This window comes from Choloepus didactylus, chromosome 1, assembly GCF_015220235.1.
Source record: "Choloepus didactylus isolate mChoDid1 chromosome 1, mChoDid1.pri, whole genome shotgun sequence".
In the NCBI taxonomy this organism is placed as follows: Eukaryota; Metazoa; Chordata; class Mammalia; order Pilosa; family Megalonychidae; genus Choloepus; species Choloepus didactylus.
The window spans coordinates 44,836,862-44,860,306 of record NC_051307.1 but is presented as its reverse complement, the minus strand read 5'-3'; the positions used below and the strand labels follow the sequence as shown (position 1 = coordinate 44,860,306).

Below are 23,445 nucleotides of genomic sequence, written 5' to 3'. Positions count from 1 at the left end.
ATCTAAATAGAGGGGAGCAAAGTGAGGAGGGGCAGCTGGGATGTCTGGGGCCCATTCTATAAAGGGCACTAAAATACCAGTTGGATGCCACATGTTTTGGTCTAGCCCTGGGTCTGGCTATGTTTTTGTACATTCTGTTTCTTCTGCTAATGCATTTTTTGCTTCTATTTTCTGATAAATTCCTATGCATCCAACAGAATAGTTTAAAGATAAGTGTGCCTTCCTCTAGGCTGCCTCCTCTTCTCTGTCACCCTGAACCACTCATCTCCTAAGGATGATCATCTACTGTGATGTAGTTGTCTTTCTACTTTCTGTATACTGAACTAGACTGTTTACTCCCAATGGGCAGGCACTGTGTCTGTATTGTTAGTTCACTGTTGAATTATCAGTCCAGAGAACTGTTCTTGGCTCATAGTAAACATTTACTGTACTATTTGAATGAGTAAATGAAAGTCTTCTGAATCTCTGTATGTTTTCCTTTTGCCGTATCAGTGAGTCTAAGATGAAAATGATGGGAATGCTAGCATAGATGGACAAGGAAGAAGGGGTAGTTACCAGGAGGTTGCATGTGATAATCTGAGAAGGGGGAAATACAGGCCCAAGAAAAGAGCTAAAGATAATCAGAGTGTTGGGGATTGAATCATGTTCCCTACAAAAGGCACGTTTAAGTCCTAATCCCTGGTCCTGTGGGTGTGTTCCATTTGTAAATAGGACCTTTGAGGATGTTATTAGCTAAGGTGTGCCCAAACTGAGTGAGGGTGAGCCTTAATCCAATATGGCTGAAATTGAACACAGAAAGAGAAGTCATGGCGAGCAGCCAGAAGCTGCAAGTCAATGGAACCTGAAAGACAAAGGAGAAGATGCCTCCATGTGCATTCCCACGTGACAGAAGTGAAGAAAGCCAAGGACCAAGAATCACCTGCAGCCAGTCCCAAACACCATAGTGTTTGGGGAGAAAGTATTGCCTTGCTGACCCTTGATTTTGGACTTCTAGCCAATAAATTCCTGTTGTTTAAGCCAACCCATTGCATGGTATTTGTTTTAGCAGCTATGAGATCAAAACACAGAGTAAATCAAGAAACTAGTTATTTATTAGATACTTCCTTACATATTCCACATAACCTAAACGTTTACTCTCTGAAGGAATATTAATTTTGAGAGAGCCTGAGGTCAAGTTGCATGCCCAAGCATGGGAAAAGAGGTTTTGTGAGCCCTCATCTGTTAAGTATTACAATTACAGTGAAGATCTGTACCTTGTTAGAAATAGCTCTTACGCTGGTATGCACTTAGAATTGGAAAATAATTTGGATTTGATATGTATCAGCAAAAATACCAACAATTGATTCTCCCAGCACGGAAGTTTTACATCATAGCTGAATGAAATACTTTTTTTCAGTGCCAGGCCAAGTTGTGAGCTTTGAAGAAAATTAGATGTTAGTGATTCCAGAAGGCAGGGAAGAATTTGAAGTTTATGAGATGCATGTAGTCTGCTCTTCTGTACTTGTGGATTCATTTGCCCTTTGCGTTTGAGATCTATATTAACTCCAGAGTCACTCTTGAATTCTCTACAGTGATGGTCAAGGGACTCTGACCTCTACTCATTTTCAAAGTGCCTTAAAATGACTCAGTGGAGCATTTTGGTTGAGCTAGGTTCTGATGCCTGTTGCGCCACCTCCTGAGAAATGAGTCTTTATATGTCACTTCTTAGAGTATTCAGCTCAGCTCCCACCAAGCTCCCCCAGTTAGTCAGTAAGATGATAATACAGTCCCTGAGAAGTGTGTTATATAGTTTTACGATTGATAGGTATATCATGCTGATGTTATTTGAAAGCATACATTAACCTTCGATTATACATTTACAGATATTAAAAGAAAACATGAAAGTATTTTCTTTGGAAAGAATTGTTGCCACCAGGTACCTTTCATTCCAAAGCAAGCTTATTTTTTACTAAAGAGTAGCTTCTCTTCTTGTGGCGATATCTGCTCATCAGTATACATTCACCACTGTTTTGAATCCAGGATTCTTTTGTGTTTAATATCTCACAGAAGCACCATTCTGTTTCATGGCAACAGGAACCTGGTACATTGACAAATGATAAAACTCTACATTTAATGAATGTTACACAGTTTACCTTCATTGATATATTATACAGTTGCATTGCAGTTTGACATTGTTTTAGTTATATTACAGTTACTAATTATAAAACTTGATTGATTTTTTGATGTTTAAGTGATTAGAATAATTCAGATTCTAAAATTAGTTTCTTCACATGTAAAATGGAAAAAAAATAAAAATATATATGACAACTACTGAGTGACTGTGTTGCAAAGTAAAGAGAGCAAGATAGGGCTTGCATTTTAACTCTCATAACTATTAAGAGCTTTCAGTCCAAAAGCAAATTAATTAACCTCTGTAAACCTCAGTTTTGTCCTCTGTTAAATATGGATATGACCCATCTTCTGGGGATATCTTGAGAACTAGGAATATATGTAAATAGTTATTTGATGACGATAATATTAGTAGCACTCTACCCTTATCTTAAATGTTTACTGGAATACTATTTGCAGAGAATTTTATTATTACTTCTTTAATGTTATATTCTGAAATCAACCATCAAATAAATACCATGACCAGAAATTCCTCACAAATCTTCATTTTGCTTGTTAAAGGCATCTTTACTTTAGGGGCTTCTTACTTTTCCTAATAGAAGTGATTGTGTGAATGAGGTGAGGAAAATGGTAATTTTAATCATAATCTAATAGTGAAGGAAAAGAATGTGTTTAAACTTTGATCCATAATTTGGAGGGTATATGATAAAGCAATTGCCAGTTTACTGTAAGCTGAAGGCAAGATGAGTCCTGGGACATAATGAGCATAAAGCTTCCTTTATTGAGAGGTAAATGCTAGCCTGTAGGAATTCAAAATCAGCCTTCTCTTGATCTTCCTCCTCTGTCTTTTCTCTTTCATTTGACTGAAGTGTTCATATTCTTGGGCATCAAACAGCTGCAGGGATTTTCTTCCTCCTGAACTCTGAGTGGTTGGAGGAGTGGTCATACAATTTACTACTAGCAGGAATAACTGAAAATAAGACTAATGTGGATGAGAGAAAAATGTATAATAGTCACTTGAAAGTTTGAAAACAAAAGAATTACTTCAGTGGATTTTGAACATTGCTGTAAATAAGTATATGTATAGATATATATATGAGATCAATGTGAACAACTTTAAAATCCTGTCCTGCCTTCTCTTTTCTTTTTTTTCTCTTTTTTTTGATATTGAATGATTTCTGTTATTTTCAGTATATTCAATTTTGCAATGAGATGCACAAAACAGAGGAATGGAATATTCATGTGTATTTTAGTAGGTCCGTTGAATAAAGTATTGTGAGATAATCTCTGGGCACATATAATAGGTACTATCCAAAATATGATTAGAAGCCAAGCCAACAAATATACTTGTCATGTAAGTAAATTATAAGTTTTCCAAAAATTCAACAAATAAAAATTGAATATTAGTTTTACCAATGAAATCATGTTCAATATCACCAATCTAATTTATTTTCATTTTCATAAATGGTAAGCAAGGAACCATGGGTTATATTTAATTATGAATAACTGCATAATATAGCAACATGATAAAATCATTTATGCATTTAGGTACCTGTAACAGAGACTCTAACATACCCTAAATTAATAGAAAAATTCCTGAATATGTGAATTATAGAAATAATTCTCACAGAGAAGGCAAAGGTGAGTGGTAGGGCTTTAGTATGGAATCAAACTTCTTTGTCTTTCTCTTTTACTATCCTTAGCATATGTTCATCATTCTTTTGCTTAGAAGATGGCTCAGCACATTTAGGCACTATATCCATGTTCCTAAAGTGTCCTTTGCATGTTTTATTTAATTTCATGTTTTTTGTGTTTGCATTTTGTGTGTGTGTGTGTGTGTGTGTGTGTGTGTGGTGATTTCACTGTTTAAAATTAACGTCGTGTAGTGCTGAAGTGTTGTCTAGTGTTCCTAAGTGCAAGAAGACTGTGATGTGCCTTGCCAAGAAAATACATATGTTTGGCAAGCTTTATTCAGGGATGGATCATAGTGTTGTTGGCTGTGAGTTCATTGTTAACAAATCAGCTATATATATTAAATAAAATGTCTCTTAGCAGAAATACACATGAAATAAGATTATGTATTAATTGGTTGATGAAAATGTTGTGTCCAAAGCATTACAGGACCCTAACTCTATATTTTTCCTACCTAGGAGCTATGATTCAGTGTTCTCTAATTCATTGTTTGTGGTGACCTTCTAGAACATAACTACTATAAATAATTAGAATCAACTGTTTATTATAGATTATCGAAAGCAGTGGAGACTGACAAATGTGTCTGTTTTCTTAGTTCTAAGATCTTATTTTAACTTTTGTTTACTCTCATAAGACAGCCTCAAACCATTGGAAAGCAGGGGAAAATAATTTGTGAAATACATAGTACTTATTCTCAAGTAGGTATCTCATGTTGGACCTTTTTTCCAATATTTAATTTTCATATTTTTACTATAGTGTAATAACATTACTTTATATGACTTGAATATGTAATTTTATCTTGACTTTTTAAAGTTTTTCTTATTTCATGTCTCTTTCTTATAACTCTCTCATTTGCCTGTATTGTATATTCTTCAGTTCTACATTATAAAAAGTATCGATTTTTAAAAAAGTTACATTCAGTTTATCTGTTTACTTGTCTTAAATGACAACTGTGCCAGTTTGGATGTATTATGTCCCCCAAAATGACATGTTCTTTAATGTAATCTTGTGAGAGCAGCTGTATTAGTGTTGTTTAGGTTGGAATCCTTTGATTGAGTGTTTCCATGGAGGTGTGACTCAATCAACTGTGCGCAAGACCTTTGATTAGATAATTTCCATGGAGGTATTACCCCACCCATTCCGGGTGGGTCTTAGTTAAATCACTGGAGTCCTATAAAAGAGGTCACAAACAGAAGGACCTCAGAGCAGCTGAGAGGGACATTTTGGAGAGCAACCAAGAGAGACATTTTGGAGAGGGCTGCTGAAAGCAGACTGTTGCTACCACTTTTGAGATGCTAGCTCAGTGTTTGTTCTGGAGAAACTAAAAGAGGACAAAATGCCCCAAGAGCAACATTTTGAAGAATGCAGAGGAGCTGAGAGGAGCTGGAACACAACCTGGGATCAGCCAGCATGTGCCTGTGCCTTCCTGGATGACAGAGGTTTTCCGGATGCCATCGGTGTTCTTCAGTGAAGGTACCCTACTGTTGATGCCTTTGTTTGGACACTTCTGTGGCCTTAGGACTATAATTTTTTGATCTAATAACCCCCCTTTTTAAAAGCCAATCCATTTCTGGTATTTTGCATAACGGCAGCATTAGCAAACTGGAACAACAACTGAATTTCTTAAAATTTTGTGTGTTCTTTCATTTTTAGAAAGAATTTGTTAAATCTCAACTAATCTAATGTTAATATTTTCTAAGATCAGTTGCTTTCTATCTAAGTGCAGTTAGCCTTTTGTATTCCAATCTTAATATTTACTTTGGTGTTTGTCAGCGTTCATTGTTATATAAATATATTAGAAATTAAAACATGTCAATTTCTAAATGAAAATTGATTAGATGTTGAGAATGAAAATTGTCAACATTTGGAAACTTTATGAACAATATAGTGAAAACTCTACACACCTTTAAATAGAAGTTAAGGCAGAACTTTTTTTTTTTTGGCAACAGAAAATGATTATATTTGAGTACATAACTTCTGTACAACCCAAAATAAAACAGTAGAATGAATTAAATGGGAAGAAAACATGGTCTTTCATGTGCAATGCATGAAAATCAGAAGAGTGACATCATTCATCATAAATGAGCACTTGGAAATCAGTAACAAAGTAACAATTACTTCAAGAGAAGTAAAAACATTCCAAGAAAAATGAGAACATAGAGGGAAGTGAAATACAAATGACCATTAATGATGTGATGATGATCAAGCTTGACATTCTTTGTAATATTCCATCATCAAAGATTAAAAATACTGATATGTAATATTTGTACAGTTGTAGGAAAGAGGGGCCTAATTCACTAACACTGGGATAAGAGAGCTGATAAGGACTGCCTTACGTTTAGAGGGAATACTGCATTTTCACTCAAAATGTAAATTTTGCATGTCCTTTGCCCCAGCAGTTTCAATTCACAGGAATTATTCCAAAAAAGTAGTGGGACACATTCAAAAAAATTTACATAGAGGCATGTTCGTTGCAGATAAAATTTGTAACATATATGAAGACCCATTAAAGGTAGAACTTTTGTTCTACAATGGTAATCTCGATGATGTGTCTGAGGCACTTAATATCCCAAAGTGACTTCTTGACCACCACTACTGATAGTAAATTATCAACATCATCATAATTGTTATTATTAAAATTTATGCATACATTACATGCATTCAGGCCTGAGATTATGCATTTTTAACAAGCTCCGAGATTATGCTGGTGCTGCTGTGACTATATTTTGAGTAGCAAGGTACGGCATGGTCACATTCCTCAGTTCAGAACTGTTCATAATAGGCTATATTTTACTCAATAAATATTGAAGTTACCATATATTCCAAATTTTTGAAAATAGATAATCCATATATACTTACTTAAATAACCAGATTATTTAAGTTTTTGATGGTCACAATGATTTTTCTAACTCCTATTGTAGGTAAAAGAGGTTTTATTGTTAGTAATATCAAAGTTGCTTTTTCTTACATCTGTACTGCAAGTTTCTTTTTTGCGTATAGACTTTTGGGATAAGATAGAAGGTAACCGCATAGAGAAAATTATTCCCCCACATGATTTTCCTGGTTACACATAGGCACCTGAGTCACTGGTTGTTTTATTTGTTTATTTACCAAACCTATTTTAAACATCCTTTTTGTCACAGGCACTGTGCTGTGTGATAGCAGAACAATGGTGAGTATGATATGCTTCCTCCTGACAGAGCTCTACTGGGGAGAAGGACAAGTAAACAAAATTCAGTGTGAAACGGATGAAAGCATGCCCTGTTCTGTTAAGGAAGAAGACAGTATACCACAAAGAAAATTCGTTTTGATTGACTTATATTCTTAGTTACTTTCCTATAAAAGGAGGAATGAGTCTTTAAGAATATGGACAAGTCTGTAAGACTCCTGTTTTTTTTTTTTTTTAAAGTTAAAGAATATGACAGTAAGTCATTAAAACATTTAATGAAAATGTCATATGACCTTGTATACAGCTTTGCTGCTTTAAAGTGAACGTTTATTTGCAGAAATAGCTCGATTGCAAAATGTTCTTACATAATATTTGCTACGTTGTATAAGAACTGAAGCCAGTAAAATAGTTTATAAACCGTCTCTGATAATAAATCAGCATGTTTCTTTTAAACAGGTAAGCTCATTTTGGAAGGGACAGTGGACCGATTTTAGAGGCAATGAGGCAGTTCCTAAGTAAGCTAGGATGCCCATTCCTGAAGGAGTCAGAGGGTCATTGGGATGAGTTTTACCCAATCTGGAGGGCCCTAGAAATGCAAATAAGTGCTGAAATCCTTCCATCTACTCACACCTTAAGTTTCCCGTGTAGGTCAGTACTATCCATTAGAAATACAAAGTGGGCCACATATGTGATTTTAAGTTTTCTAATAGCCATATTACAAAAGGTAAAAATAAATAGATGAAATGAATTTTGATAATATACTTTAACTCAGTAATGATGAGGTATTTTACTTCATTTTTCTTTTACACTGATCTTGGAAATCTGGTGTGGACTTTTCACTTTTACTCTCAATTAATTGAGAGTAGCCACTTTTCAAGTGCTCAGCAGCCACATGTGGCTGGTGGCTACCATATGAGTGTAGGTTTATATTATATGTTGGGGAGAAGAGTTTTTATAGAAAAATGTTGGAATGACACCATAAAGAGATTGAAGGGGGAGTACAAAAAAGGGTGAAAAGTTCATGATAACAGCAGAGAGTAGACACAGAGAGAGTCTAAATTTTGCCTAAGAGTGGGAGTTAGCAACTATTGACTGGTGTCTGTTTTTATACCTGAAGAGAGAGAGAAAAAAAAGAATGGTTTCCTAAATAAAAACTTGGAGATTTGCCAAGTATTTAATTAACTGGGGTGGAGTAGGTAGCCATGTTTGCCCGAAGTTATTTGGCATGATCAGTCCACATTGCCCTTTTCATTTAGGTGAATCCTATTTATGTCATATTTTTGTATGCTAACCTGCATTCATCTGTTTTCTTAAAACAAAACAAAACAAAACAAAACAACAAAACATGATCCAGACAAAGTAAATATGGTCCTTTTTGATAAAGAGACTAAGATCAGATGACTTCTCTCTGCTCTAACAGTGTTACTACTCTCTGGATATGCAAACCTCACTTTGACTCAGCACATATACCAGCTGTTCCTAACTTTGTTGTCCCAAGAATCTCAATTATGTGCAGTGACTCATGATGACTTGCATCATTCCTGAGTTGGCCTTTGCTTGTAAGAGAAGTGGGTTGGAAGCATTGCTTCTCCATTACTCTTAAAACTATTGACAACATTGTGGAGCTGTGTATGTATGTGTGTGTGTGTGTGAGTGTGTGTGTGCAAATGCACCCGTGTGTCTTGTGTTTTATGTTCTTTTCTTGTCTTGCTTTTCTTAATTCCTCTAGGTGCTGGTTTCTTCATTGTTCATTCTTTTTATTTTATCCTTATGTTGAATATCTTATGTTTGTAATAGTTGTTAAACATTACCATTTGTAAGTATTTGCTTTCATTTTAACTATGTCAGATGTTTTCTATGGATTGCTTTTTCCTTTTCCATTTAGTATTGTCTTTTCTGCAGTGTAGCTGCTTAGTACATGCTGACTCACTGAGCATTTCTGGGGTACTGGTTGTGCATTTTGAAATTAGGAAGAGCAGAAATGTTTAGAGGGTACATTATTGTCTTTTAGGTCTTTTCCATAGAGCATGGTGTTGAGGTTTGCACTCAATGGATGCTTTACAAATATATCTTGACTGGGAGTCTTGTGTAGCATGTTTTGAAATATTAGGAATATAGAAAATTTATTACCATTGTTGTTGGAGGGTCCCTAGGAACACTTGAGAGTAATTCTTCTATCATGTAGTGGCCTATGGTGGGCAAAACCTCTCTCACATACAGCTTAACCTTTCTTGTGTCTAATACCACTTGTGAAGAAGATTGTAATTTGTGCATTGTACTTTTATCAGGTTGCTGTTCCCAATGCAGTTAGTGTAATTTTTCATTTCCTAACAGTCCTCGGGCAATTCTGTTTAACATGCTTTCTATTTCAGAATGCTCTCCTATTTAAAAAAACTTCTTTCGCCTCAGGCCCAACATGCTTTTCCAGCCACGCCAGTAGTAATTTCTATCCTTGCTGGCTTCATTCACCTTCACTGTTAAAATGCTATATGGATTTCCTAGTAATGTCTTCTCTTTGTGTTTCTGGCATAGCAAATGCTGGGAAGCCTTCTAACTTGTGTTGGTGCATATTACTTTAGTTCACAAAACTATTTCATTTTTATTACTAAGGGGAACACATGCCAAGTTTTAAATTTTTCATTCAAATCTATTTTAGTTTTCTAGATTGCAAACTGTACTTTGTTTTTCTTAGTGAATAGAATTTTAACTTTCCAACTGAGACGTGTACGTTATGCACAAAATTTTCCTAAACAACATTATTTACACTAGAATATGGGACTGTTTTAGTTTTAGTGATTAATAGGTAGCAGATTACCTTTTAAGATGACATCTTAAAGTGAATGAAACAAATTACCTGGATTGCCATTCCAAATTATCAAGTGTTGGGCTTGATTTTGTTTGGAGGTAAGATAGCATTCTAATTGAGGCTCTTGAAGCTGCTCTTTGGGTCTGAATTTGGTATTATTGACATACTCTAGGAGGATTTAAGTTTTTAATGGAGAAAGTCTTATAAACAGTCATCCAAGAGAAAGGCTTTGTTCTCTTATCATAAGGCACTTCTGACTTCCATGAAGTAGATTTTGAAATATTTAGTACAATATCGAGGTTTCCAAGACAGTCTATGAACTATAAATAGAGAGCTCTAGTGATAAGCTAAATTTGGAACTCTTAAGTATATGATATATATATATAATACATTTATATTTATTATACATATACATATATACACACATATATATGTACATGTGTGTATAAATGGCTTTTATATCTGTCTTAAGGTTTTTTTTTTAATGCAAAGTTGAGTTTATTAAACTTACTGAGAACAGAGGAAACAGAAAAGATGAAGTTAGAGGGTTTTTTTGTTTTAGCCTTTTATTTTGAAATAACTTCAAACTTGCAGGAACTTTGCAAAAATAATACGAAAACAATACATAGAACTCCAACAAACTTCCTCACCCAAGTGCCCAGATTTACTAACTTTTAGCTTTTTGCCACATTTTAATTCTGTCAGTTTTCTAAACATTTGAGAATAGGTTGCATATGTCATGCTCTTCCGACATTTAACACTTCCATGTACATTACCTAGGAACGAGGAAGCTCACTTATGTAACTACCTTAAATACTGATATCAAGTTAAAGAAATTTAACATTGATATGAAACATATGTACTATATTCCAATTTTTTTTAGTTGTCTCAACATGTTCTTTTGGGCATTTTTTCCCCATTATTAATTCCAGTCCAGGATCATGTGTTACATTTAATTGTGTCTTTAGTTTTTCTACTTTTTAAATTATGGAAAGGTGTGTACAATGTAAAATTTCCCATCTCAATCACTCACATTCACAATGTTGTACTACCATTACCAAAACATTCCGTCACCTGGGAGAGAAGCTCTGCTCCCATTAAGCATTTAGTTCTCATCCGGCTCTCCTCCTGCTCCTTCCTAGTGACTGTTATTTACTTTCCATCTCTATAAATGTGCATATTACAGTTATTTCATATAAGTTGAATCATACGATATCTGTTCTCTTGTGTCAGGCTTATTTCATGCCCCATGTATCTTCATGGTTCATCCATGTTGTAGAATGTATCAGAACTTCATTCTTTATACGGCTGAATAATATTCCTAATATTGCACTGTATGTCTATACCACATTTTGTTTTTCCTCTTGTCTGTTGGTAGTCACTTGGGTTGCTTCCATCTTTTGACTATTGAGAATAATGTTGCTATGAACATTGGTGTAAAACAATCTGTCCAAGTCCCTGCTTTCCATTCTTTTGGCTCTGTACCTGGAAATGGGACTGCTTTTGGTCATATGGTAGTTCTATGTTTAACTTTTTGAGGAAGCACCGAACTAATTTCCACAGCAGCAGCATGATTTTACACTTCCACCAATAATTTACAAGGGTTCCTGTCTCTCTGCATCCTCACCAGCTCTTGCCATTTTATGTTTTTTTTTTTTTTTTTTTTTTTAATGCCATTCTTGTGGATGTGAGGTGGTGTCTGTTTGCAAGGCTGCTGTGAGAAATACCACACAATGGGTTAACTTAAGCAACAAGAATTTACTGACTCATGGTTTCGGAGGCTAGAAGGCTAGCTTTTTTCCCGGGGTTGTTAGCATTGTGGTTGGCCAGCAATCCTTGGGGTTCCTTGGCTTTCCTGTCACATGTCCTTTCTCTCATGACCTTGCTTTTCTCTTCCATATTCCTGCTGACTTCCTGATTTTCTCTGTGGCCTTTTCCATATGAGGTCTCCAGTAATTCAGATTAAGACCCACCCACATTCAATTGGGCCATACCTTAACTAACAAACCATCTCCAGGAGGTCCTGTTTATGGTGAGTTTATACTCACAAAGATGCTGATTAAGATTAAAAATATGTCTAAACTGATGTACATAATTTGATCTACCAAAGTTGACATATCATTGTGATTTTGATTTGCATTTCCTTAATGGCTAATGATTTTGAGCATCTTTCCATGTGCTTATTGGCCATTTGTATGTCTTCTTTGGAGGAATATCTGTTTAAGTACTTTGCCCATTTGGGTTGTTTGTTTTATGTTGTTTAGTAGTAGAACAACTACTTGTTTTTGTTTCCTGGCTGCCAAAACAAATACCATTCAATGGGTTGGCTTATACAATGGGAATTTATTAGCTCATGGTCTGGAGGCTATGAAAAGTCCAACTCAAGGTAACATCAAGTTGATGCTTTATTCCTGAATATTGGCATTCTGGGGCTGGCTGCTGGTAATCCTTGATCCTGGGCTCCTCTGTCAAATGGCAGTGCACTCCTCTGTCAAATGATGGTGTCTCCTGGGCTCTTCCTTTTCTTCCAGGTTCTGCTGATGTTCAGCTTTTAGTTGCTCCCTCTGTGGCTTTCTCTCTCTCTGTCTTTAAAGGACTCCAGGAGTGGGATTGTTTTGGTTTTGTAAAGCTGACGAAATGCAATATACCAAAAATGGACTGGCTTTTAACAATGAGCATATATTAACATACAATTTAGAGTTCTAAGGCCATCCAGATGTCCCAATTAAGGCATGAACAGTATGATACCTTCTCTGAAAACTGGTTACAGGCACGCTGTACAACACAAAGCAGGGAAACAGCTTTTTCTCAATGGGGAAAGAGGGAAAGCAAAACACAAAGCAGTGAAAACAGAAACATGATTTTCTTACAATTATAAAACAACAATACTGATAGTAAAGCATCATTAATTATTGCAACAGTTATTTTACCAATATTTCATGTCAGGAAGGCTCTTTATGAAATTTATTTATGTTGTCAAGAAATCAGATAAAAAAGTTAAAAAAAATATAAAATTTACTTCTGATTTTCACTGAAGGTAAATATTCATACAGTTAATTTTGTACAATATCACCTAACAAGCAAGGCATATGGTGACATCTGCTGGTCCTTCTCTCCCAGGTTTTGTTGCTTCAGCTTCTCATTTCAGTGGTTTCCACTGTGAGACTCTGTATGTCTCCTTGTCTCTCAGCTTCTCTGGGGCCTTTTCCTGTGAGCTTCTCTTAATTTCATCTCTCTTTTAGCCTCTGTCTGTTTCAGAAAGGACTGTGGTAAAAGGGTTAAGACCCACCCTGAATTGGTGGATCACATTGAAATAATCTAATCAAAAGGTCCCACCCACAATAGGTCTGTACCCACAGGAAGAATTAAAAGGACATGGCCTTTTCTGTAATGACAGCTTCAAACCAACACAAGGATTAAGACCTATCCTGATTGAGTTGGGCCATAGCTTAATTGAAGTAACCTCATCCAAGTTTCTACTTACAATGAGTTCACATCCACAGGAATGGATTAAGATTAAGAACATGCATGGGGTACATAGCTCCAAATCATCATAACTGTTATCAGATTGGGATTCTCAAATGTTTTTATCCTATTCTGGAGGTTGTCATTTCTCTTTCTTAATAATTTCCTTTGATGCACAGAAGTTTTTAATTTTGATGAAGTCCAATTTATTTATTTTTTCTTCTGTTGCTCATGCTTTTGGTGTAAAGTCTAAGAATGCATTGCTTAATATAAGATCTTAAATATATTTCCTTATGTTTTCTTCTAATAGTTTTATAGTTTTAGCTCTCTTATTTCAAGATCTTTGGTCAGTTTTTAGTTAATTTTTGTTTATGGTGTTAGGTATGAATGCACTTTCATTTGTTTGTCTGTGGATATCCAGTTTTCCAAGCACAATTTGTTGAAGAGACTTTTGAGTGAACATGGTCCCCTTGTCAAAAACTAATTGGTCATTGATGTGTGGCTTTATTTCTGAACTCTCAATTCTATTCCATTGGTCTATATGATTACTCTTGTGCCAGTACCACACTGTTTTGATTACTTTAACTTTGTAATAGGTTTTGAAATTGGAAAGTGTGAGTCCTCTAACTTTGTTCTTCTTTTTCAAAGTGTTTTTGGTGATAGGGAGCTCCTTACCTTTCCATGTGAATTTGATGATTAGCATTTCCATTTCTGCAAAGAAGGCCCATTGGAATTTTGATTGGGTTTGCATTGATCTGTATATGTCTTAGGTAGTATTGACATCTTAGCAATATTAAGTCTTCTAATCCATGAACCTGGGATATCTTTCCAGTTGTTTAGGTCTTCTTTAATTTCTTTCAGTAGTGATTTGTAGCTTTCTGCATGCAAGTTCTTTTACATCCCTTGTTAAATTTGTTCCTAAATATTTTATTTTTTTAGTTGCTTTGTAAATGAATGGAGAATTTAACTCATTTACATTCAATTGATAATTTATTGATAATGCAGGACTTCTCTCCTTTTGCTGTTTGATTTTTGCAAGTCTTATACCTTTTATGTCCCTCAATTCTTCCATTTCTGCCAGCTTTTGTATTTACTTAATTCTTCTTTTCTTGGTAGTGAACACTTTAAAATCCCTTCTCATCTCCTGTGCATGTTTTTCACTTAGTCTCTTTTTTGGTAACAATGGGGCTTACACTTAACATTGTAAACTCTAACAACCTCCAATGGCATGTACACGCTATATTCCTTCACCTCTCTGTCTCCCAACATTTGTGTTGTTCTTGTCATACATTGGAATTTTATATCTTGTACATCTAAAAACTGCAGATTACTTTTTATGCATTTACATTTTAGGTCCTTTAAGGTGTTTTAAGGCATATTTAAAACATGCCCTGTCTTACTCAGAATGAATGTTTTCCCACTCATTGTGCTGATTTCTGCCTACAATCATGAGAAAAAATGGGGAATTTCTTGTTTTTGGGATAGTTTCCATAGAGTTGAGAAGCATAAAGGAAGAATACTTCTTTTTTTGGTGATAGTTTGCATTTTAAATTTCATTGCTGTTCCTCTCAACTTCCATCTGTGTTGACATTTGGGAATTTTGTCGTTGCTCTTTCTCGAGTGGAAAAGCTTAAAACAGAATTTGCACTTTAAAAAAGATACAGCTGAGGCTCTGTCACATTGTGATTCATTCCAGGTGTGACTACTTTTACTATGGCTTTTAAAAAATCAAATGTTTTGTTGAGCTGAGTATTTATCAAGCCTGTAACACTACTGATTAGTAATAATACAATTATTAACAGCCATTTTTGCATTAAAGGAAATTTCAGATGAAAATATAATAAAAATTAAAATTTTAAGCACTTAATATTGTATGGCATTAAAAAAGATGTTTTCATGCAAATGCTATTGTTAGTCACTGTCTTTTAATGACATTTTAATTTAATTTACTTTTTTGTTTTATTCCAAATTTGTGCTTCTGTGTTACTTTATCATTTAGTTAAAGTGCAATCATAACCTAGGAAAAAGTAACATTTTAGATAAGCCACAAATAGCCAGACTGGGTGCTGTATGACTTCAGTTGACTCTGTGCTGTCTCTTTTGTTTTTCTAAACCTTTTAAATCCTAGTGAATTGCTGTTCTGTGTGTGTTAGTGGGTGTGTGTATGTGTGATCTTGGGCTGAACATTTAGTGACCTGGACCTTAGTCCAATATTCTAGGTTCTGACAGGTTTGGCTGGTTGATTCCTGTGCTGGTTTGGATATATTATGGATATATCCATATATGGATATATTAAAGCCATGTTCTTTATGCAGTCTTATGAGGGCAAACATTAATCTTTTGATTGTTCCCATGGAGATGTGATCCAATCAACTGTGGGTGAGAACTTTGATTAAATTATTTCCATGGAAATATGATACCCTGTTCTTTCAGGGTGGTTCTTAATTAAATCACTGGAGTCCTATAAGAGAACTCAAAGACAGAAGGAGCTCGGAGCAGCTGAGGGGAACATTTTGGAGAGAAGCTAAGAGCTGACACTGATGCTGACGCTTGGAGATGCTAGCCCCGAGTTTGCTCCGGAGAAGCTAAGAGACAAGCCCAGAGACATTTTGGAGAAAGCCATTTTGAAACCAGAACCCCAGAGCAAAGAGAGGATCAGCAGATGCCAACAACATGCCTTCCCAGCTGACAGAGGTTTTCCGGATGCCATCGGCCATTCTTCAGTGAAGGAATCTTCTTGTTGATGCCTTAGTTTGGACACATTTATAGCCTTAGAACTTAGTACATTTGTAAGCCTAATAAACCCCCTTTATAAAAGCCAGTCCATTTCTGGTATTTTGCATAATGGCAGCATTAGCAAACCAGAACAATTCCCTCAGGCTCTTCATAGATCTTATTGTTCATGATGGATTTTTTAAGATAAATTTAGTTATTAGATTTAAAAAAAAGTATGTGTGTGTGTGTGTGTGTGTGTGTGTGTTGGACTCTCTTAGGCAATAGAGTTGAAGCCCTTGGTAATTTCCTAATGCGGCCATGAGACTAGTGCTCATTTAATAGAGTAAACACTTTGGTAATGAGGGCTACATGACTGCATTTAGGGAGTGGTTATTTTTTTAGGCTACTCAATTTATGCACTGCGAAAGGCTAAAAAATAAATATTGCAAGGCATAAGTTATTACCTTAAAATGGGGAAGACTTTCTACTAAATGTTCCAGTGTCCATTTGAGGCAAGGCAGAGAAGCCTAAGTTACAGGCAAATATAATTCATTAAGTGGGTGGCAGGGGAAGCAATAGTGACACTATTTCCTTTATTCAAAACAGTTATAACTCCTTTGGCAAAAATAAGAGCACTCAATGTGAAAGTTATGTAGGATCTGAGAAGGAAAAGATATTTTTAGGGCATCTACTGCATTTTAAATTTTCTTACATTAAGTAACAATGAATTAAATGCTAACTCAGTACAAAACAGATACAAGTGGTTGTCATGTCAACAATCAAGCATTTATTTTAATAATGTTTTTGACCACTCTATGCCATTTCTTTCCACCTTCCTGTTTGTCTAGTTGTCAGATACCTTCAGGAACACTTAAAAATAGTAAAAGGATACAGCCTATTTATGGTAGATCTATTTAACCTGTTGTCATGTTTCTGTGTAGTCAGATGTAGCAGAATTGGTGTTTGCTCGTGAATGTGTTAAAGAAATACTTGTTTCTTGAGTGAATGCACATGTGGACAGTGGAGAACCCACAATGTAATGTCTGTGATCTTGTAAGCTAACTGATAGTTTCAGAGACAAATATATATTCATTAGATATAAACAATATTTTTGTGGTAACTGAGGCTTTTATCACACCCCTTCCTCTTGTTTCCTTTCCTTGGGTTCTACTTCTTCTGTTCTGTGACCTTTCTTTAATTTTCTGGCTGGTCATCCAGGTAGAGTAAAAGTGCTAATACCTGATGATAACTTAGTGTTCTACTCTTATTATACATTGTAGGCTACCCCAAGATCAGCAAATTGAAAATTTATGAGAGTTTCAGCTGTGAATGGGAGGATATTTTAAAAAACTGGTGTCTACCCATGTGTATTGCTGGCCCTTAAGAAAAGCCAAAACAAAACAAACAAAAAACAAGATCAAACTATCATGAACTACGCAGTTACGTGTTGGAGACCATGTAACTTCTAATTACTCTTTTCCTAGTGAATACACTAGGCAGAAGAGAAATAGAATTGGAGGAGACTGCAGTAACTAGCCGTAGGCCACAGTAGGGTTCAGTGTTGAAAATGGGGATGGAATAAAAGAGAGCTGAAGCTTTGAAGGGATTTTGTTTCTTCTCTCTAACAATGCAAAAAGCCCAGAACACTGCCCCTGGGTCAACAGTGGGTCTTTTAAAAATATAGATTCCATATGTTTGGAGTGGGGTTTGTTAATTTGCATTTCTAACAATTTCCATGTGATGCTGCTGGACCTCACTTTTGAGTAGCAAGGGCATAAAATACATGTAGTTATTCTTTATACTCTCCTCTCCTTTCTTTCTTTCTTTTTCTTTTTTTCTTTTCTTTTTAGCCTTAGTTGCATGTTTACCTGTGTTTTCAAAGAAAACAGTCTTTTATTTTATTACATGAATCCTAATTTCTTATTTTTCTATACTTCTTATAATGTATAAAAATATATCACTGCCAGGCAAATTCTTGCAAAGCTTACAACTCAAGTTAATTTTGTGCTTTTATCTCTATATTATATTTAAGGAGACTGTGCTTCTGCTACTTGGAGTGGCTTATGCATAGTGGTAGAATTTTCTCTGTAAGAATTTAACTCAGTCTCGTAATCTTTGCATTGTGCTAAAATATCCCATATTAAAATAGAGTTGTTCTATTGATCACAAGATCTTTCCAATAGCAGCTGCATTTCTTGCTTCAAAGCACATTCCTTTTGTCTGTCAGGGATTTTTTGACTGTGGAACAGAATTAACATGTCAGGATTTCACAATTGAATCATGATTTAGACTCTCAGAAAATCATTCATTTTCCTACCTGCCTTTTCTTAAACTGTTTAAAATTATCCAGTGTCTAATCATTAAATGTCTAAAAATCCAGAGAAGGAAATGTTTCTATTGTAATGTGCTGGAGAAAATTAATGTAAAGAAATATATGTTTGTACACTGCTCTGTAGAAGTGATCATTTCAAAGAGAGTTTTGTATATTTTACAAAGGAGAAGGAAGTGCATATAATGATTAAGAAGATCGACTATGGGGTGAGATTAGTTTTGAATTTTGGCTCTGTATAGGGACTTTTTTTTATTTCACTGAGTTGTAGCTTCTTCATATGTGAAAATGAGGCAAATAGTACTTACATCCCAGAGTTGTTCTGAGGATTAACTTTAGTGAGAAGATGTATTTTAGGCATTCACCATGTTGCTTTGGCAGATACTAAACTCTGAAATAAAGTATCAGTTGTTAATATTATTAATGTCACATTCTCATATATGAGTTAGACAAAAATGGAAATGCATAGATTAAAAAAACACTTTAATATGTGTGCCGGTTTGAATGTATTATTGTCCCAAAACGCCATTATCTTTGATATAATCTTGTGTGGGCAGACTTTTCAAGTGTTGATTAGATTGTAATTCTTTGAGTGTTTCCCTGGAGATGTGCCCCACCCAACTGTGGGTGATGACTCTGATTGGGTAATTTCCATGGAGGTGTTAACCCCACCCATTCAGGGTGGGTCTAAATTAAATCACTGGAGCCAAAATAATGAGCTGACAAACAGAAGGAACTCAGTGCAGCTGACAGCGACATTTTGAAGAGGAGCTACAGTCAAGATGGACACTTTGAAGAATGCACAGAAGCTGAGAGATCAGCCACAGATGAGAGATAGTTTGAAGATGGCCATTGAAAGCAGACTTTTGCTCTGGAGAAGCTGAGAGGACAAATGCCCCAAGAGCAACTGAGAGTGACATTTTGAAGAGGAGCTGCTGCCTAGAGAGGAACATCCTGGAAGAAAGCCATTTTGAACCCAGAACTTTGGAGCAGATGCCAGCCACGTGCCTTCCCAGCTAACTGAGGTTTTCGGGACACCATTGGCCATCCTCCGGTGAAGGTACCTGATTGCTGATGTGATATCTTGGACACTTTATGGCCTTAAGACTGTAACTGTGTAAGCAAATAAACCCCCTTTTATAAAAGCCAATCCATCTCTGGTATCTTGCATTCTGGCAGCATTAGCAAACTAGAACAATATGTGATGGTTAATTTTAATATTCAATTGTTTATTATGGACTATAGAAGAGAATTGCAGAAATTTAAGCAAAAGCCATAGAACAAAGTATTTTATTTTTCTTGTAAGGAAATTTGGGAATGTTTTTAGTTCCAGACTCACCTGAAAGGGGTACTAATTTATTCAAGATTTGCCAGACAGATGTTGGGTTCTAGAAGATGTGTGCCTGTCTTTTGTTCTTGAGCAACTTACTGGCTGATTGGAGTTAATGAGAACAATGTAGTCATAAACACTAGTATGCAGAATTTATCTGATGATTAAGATATAAATAAATTCCCAATTCTAAAATAATACACCAAGTAGTATTTGATGAACTTCATGTGAATTTTTTTCGTTAAAGTATATAAACTGCTTGCTTGGTAGGTTGCCAATGCATGGTGCGGTCCTTAAAACTTAGGCTCTGGGGTCAGTCTGCATTCAAATCCAAACTCCCTGATTTATTAGCTATGTGACCTAGACAAGTTATCTTAACACTTTCTTAAATTTTTGTCTATACTATGAGGATAATAATACCAACTCTCCTGAGATTTTGTAAGGATTAAATCGGATAACCCATGTAAAGACTGCTTGGCAAGAAGTAAATACTCAATAAATATTACTGATAATGTTAAGGAAATATGTATAATAAGACAATCCAGAAAATTACATTCCAGGTTATACAGTTTTCATCATGCTATAAGCTAATGGATGCAACAGGACAAGAATTATAATCATACCCAGTCTCCTAAATTTAGAATGTTTCTCTAGATTTTCTCTCCCCAAGTGATTGCATCCATTGCCAGAGCTTTAAATCATTGGTTTCCAACACATGGTGAAGGATCAGTCCTTTTTTTTTTTTTTTCCCCCTTTTAATTTCAGTTCTACCAGAGAATGAGACTTTTATAAAATGCAATAGGAAAGCGTTCCTTGAAAAATTAAATAAAAAAAAAGTGCCAAAAAAGCATAAAATTTTCTATTGTTAGATTAAACAGATACAAAAATACTCTCTCCATTTGCTATAAAGGCTTACTCTCTTTTTTTTGGTACTTATCTTGTCATGGACCAGTGACAAATAGTTGGTGGCTCAGCACTGGTCTATGTATCATACTTTGTAGTATTGCTTTAAATACCATGAATAGGTTCACTTATTTCAAAATTCAAATTTATATCCCACATCCTTTCCCTGACCTTTAGATTCATGCTTGGACATGCTCATCTCTCATTTCTTAGTAAAATGACACTGTATCTACTCAGTATAAATGTGCTATTATCATTGATCCCTCTCTTTCCTTACTCCCCTTGTACTGGTTTGAAGCTGTTGTCGACCCCAGAAGAGCTGTGATTTTTAATCCAGTCTTGCAGGGTGGGACCTTTGATTGAATGTTTCCATGGAGATGTGACACACCCAACTATGGATGAGACCTTTTGATTAAATTATTTTCATGGAGGTTTGAACCTGCCCATTCAGGGTGGGTTTTGATCAGTTTACTGAAGTCCTTTAACAGAGCTCGTGGAGAGAAGGAGCTCAGAGAAGCTGAGAGAGATATTTTGGAGAGAAGCCAAAATATGTAATCCATAGTTTGCCCTGGGATAAACTAAGAGCTGACACAGACCCAGATGCTTGGAAATGCAGTTAGAAAGATGTTTGGAGACGCTAAGCTAAGAGATGAAGCTCAGAGTTTGCCCTGGAGAAGCTAAGAAAGGACCCCCAGAGGCTTAGAGAGAAATGCCCTAGGAAAATAAGCACGGGATGCACAGGAACTGAGAGAGAGAAGCTAAGAGAAACAGAAGCCCAGAGACATTTTGGAGAAAGCCATTTTGAAACCAGAACCCGGGAGCAAAGGACCAGCAGATACCAGCCATGTGCCCTGCCAGCTGACAGAGGTGTTCTGGATGCCATTGGCCTTTCTTCAGTGAAGATATCTTTTTGTTAATGCCTTAGTTTGGATCCATTTATAGCTTTAGAACTGAAATTTGTAACCTAATAAATTCCCTGTACAAGCCAATCCATTTCTGCTATTTTGCATAATGGTGGCTTTAGCAAACCAGAACACCCCTCATCAGTTCATCATTCATTTCGTCTTTAATCCCTCCATTATTTTCCATCTCCACTGTTAACGCCATCATGTCTGATCCAACTTGTAACTGACCCTTGGGCTTCTTCTCTTGTCCTCCCATTCCTTTCATTCTTCATATAACTTTAAGAATGATTTTTCTGAAACAGTAATTCTGTTTATAAACTTTTAGTGGCTTCATATTTTAATTACAGTTTCCTTGGCTGAAAGGTATATAACAATTACATTTTCAAAGGATTAGGAGGCAATTACAGTACTCTAGGTGAGCCATTATGTTTGCTTAGGTTAGGTGTAGTGGTTGTATAAATGTGTAAAAGATGTTGATTTGAGAGATTGCCAGGTATTAAAATCAATTGTAAAAAGAACCTGAGACATGGAGGCCATTTAGGAAATTTTATAGGCAAAGGGATACTATTTTTCTCAAGATCCACCTCCACTGTCTCTCAGTTCCTTCAGGCTCATAATTGACTCCAACTCCATCCTATTCCAGGGATGAATGGCATATCAGGTTGCAAGCTGTTTTGTGTCAGCAGGAACCTGGAGTAATCTATGGGGCTGGATTCTAAGAAAATTAGATTAAGGAGGGTAGAACATACTGATATTAGTATACTTAATTCTGATTGAGCCAGATTTATTGATGTGAGTGTACTTAGAAAAATTCTGGATTTAATGTGCTAATATCTGGAAGTGGCACTATCAGTTTTCTTGGGTATTTGACTGAAACAACTGATTCAACAATGTGAGATATTTAATGAGTTTGAGAGGACTGAACTTTCTGAGCTGTGAATAAGGAGGAAAGATGGTAATGTTTGAGTAGATTTTTTTTGTGCAGTTCTCTCATCTAACCTCCTGACTGTGTCCTCTGTGAGGTTCCAGAGGGCACAACCTTTGTTAGGGAATTGAGAAATGTATTGGTGAGGGGAATGGACCTCTGTGTGTCTGTAGACTGGGGAATGCCTTTGAGAAATGCTACCATTTACCTGGGATCTGATTTCGGTAGGGATATTGGGATTCTTGAGTGATAAAGGACTTTGGAAGGGATTAGGCTTCCTTGATAATGTAGCCTTAATTACCACAATAGGCTCCAAATGTAGAGTAGCAATCCATGGTTTGAAATGCAGGGTTCTGAGATGGTGGCTTATTGATCATAGTGTCCTTAGGAATACAACAGATTGGCAGTCTATGACATTTGTATCTGATCTACATAACTTGGAAAATTCTAGTTGTTTAGCACTGAAATAAAGTCTTGTGATTAAAGGAGAGGCTGATGCCCCTTGAGAAATGACTCAAAGTATTACCAAAAATATATACTTTAAATCTTCCAAGCCTTCCCCAATGAACCTGTCATTTACACAGCCCAGACTTTTTTTTTTTTTCATAAGATTTATTCACACACCATACAGGCATCCAAAATATACAATCAATTGATCACATTACCATCATATAGTTGTTCATTAATCACCCCGATCTATTTTTTTAACATTTTTCTTATACCAGAAAAAGTGATAATAAGAATAAAAAGATAATAGTGTAAAAAGAACACCCAAATCGTCCCCCCTGACCTATTTTTCCTTTAGTTTTTTGCCCCTTTTTCTACTCATCCATCCATACACTGGATAAAAGGAGTGCGATCCACAAAGTTTTCCAAATTCCCCATCACCCCTTGTAAGCTACATTGTCATACAATCGTCTTCAAGAGTCAAGGCCAGTGGGTTGGGGTTTGATAATTTCAGGTATTTACTTCGAGCTGTTCCAATACATTAAAACCTAAAAAGTGCTGTCTGTATAGTGCGTAAGGATGTCCACCAGAGTGAGCTCTCGATTCCATTTGAATTCTCTCTGCCACTGAAGCTTTATTTCGTTTCATTT

At 35.7% G+C, this 23,445-nt stretch overlaps 1 protein-coding gene across 1 annotated transcript in view; it reads left to right on the top strand.

The window, feature by feature from the left end:
• Positions 1–23,445, top strand: part of GBE1 (1,4-alpha-glucan branching enzyme 1) — a 357,328-nt gene that overhangs the window by 4,759 nt on the left and 329,124 nt on the right. The window lies entirely within an intron of this gene.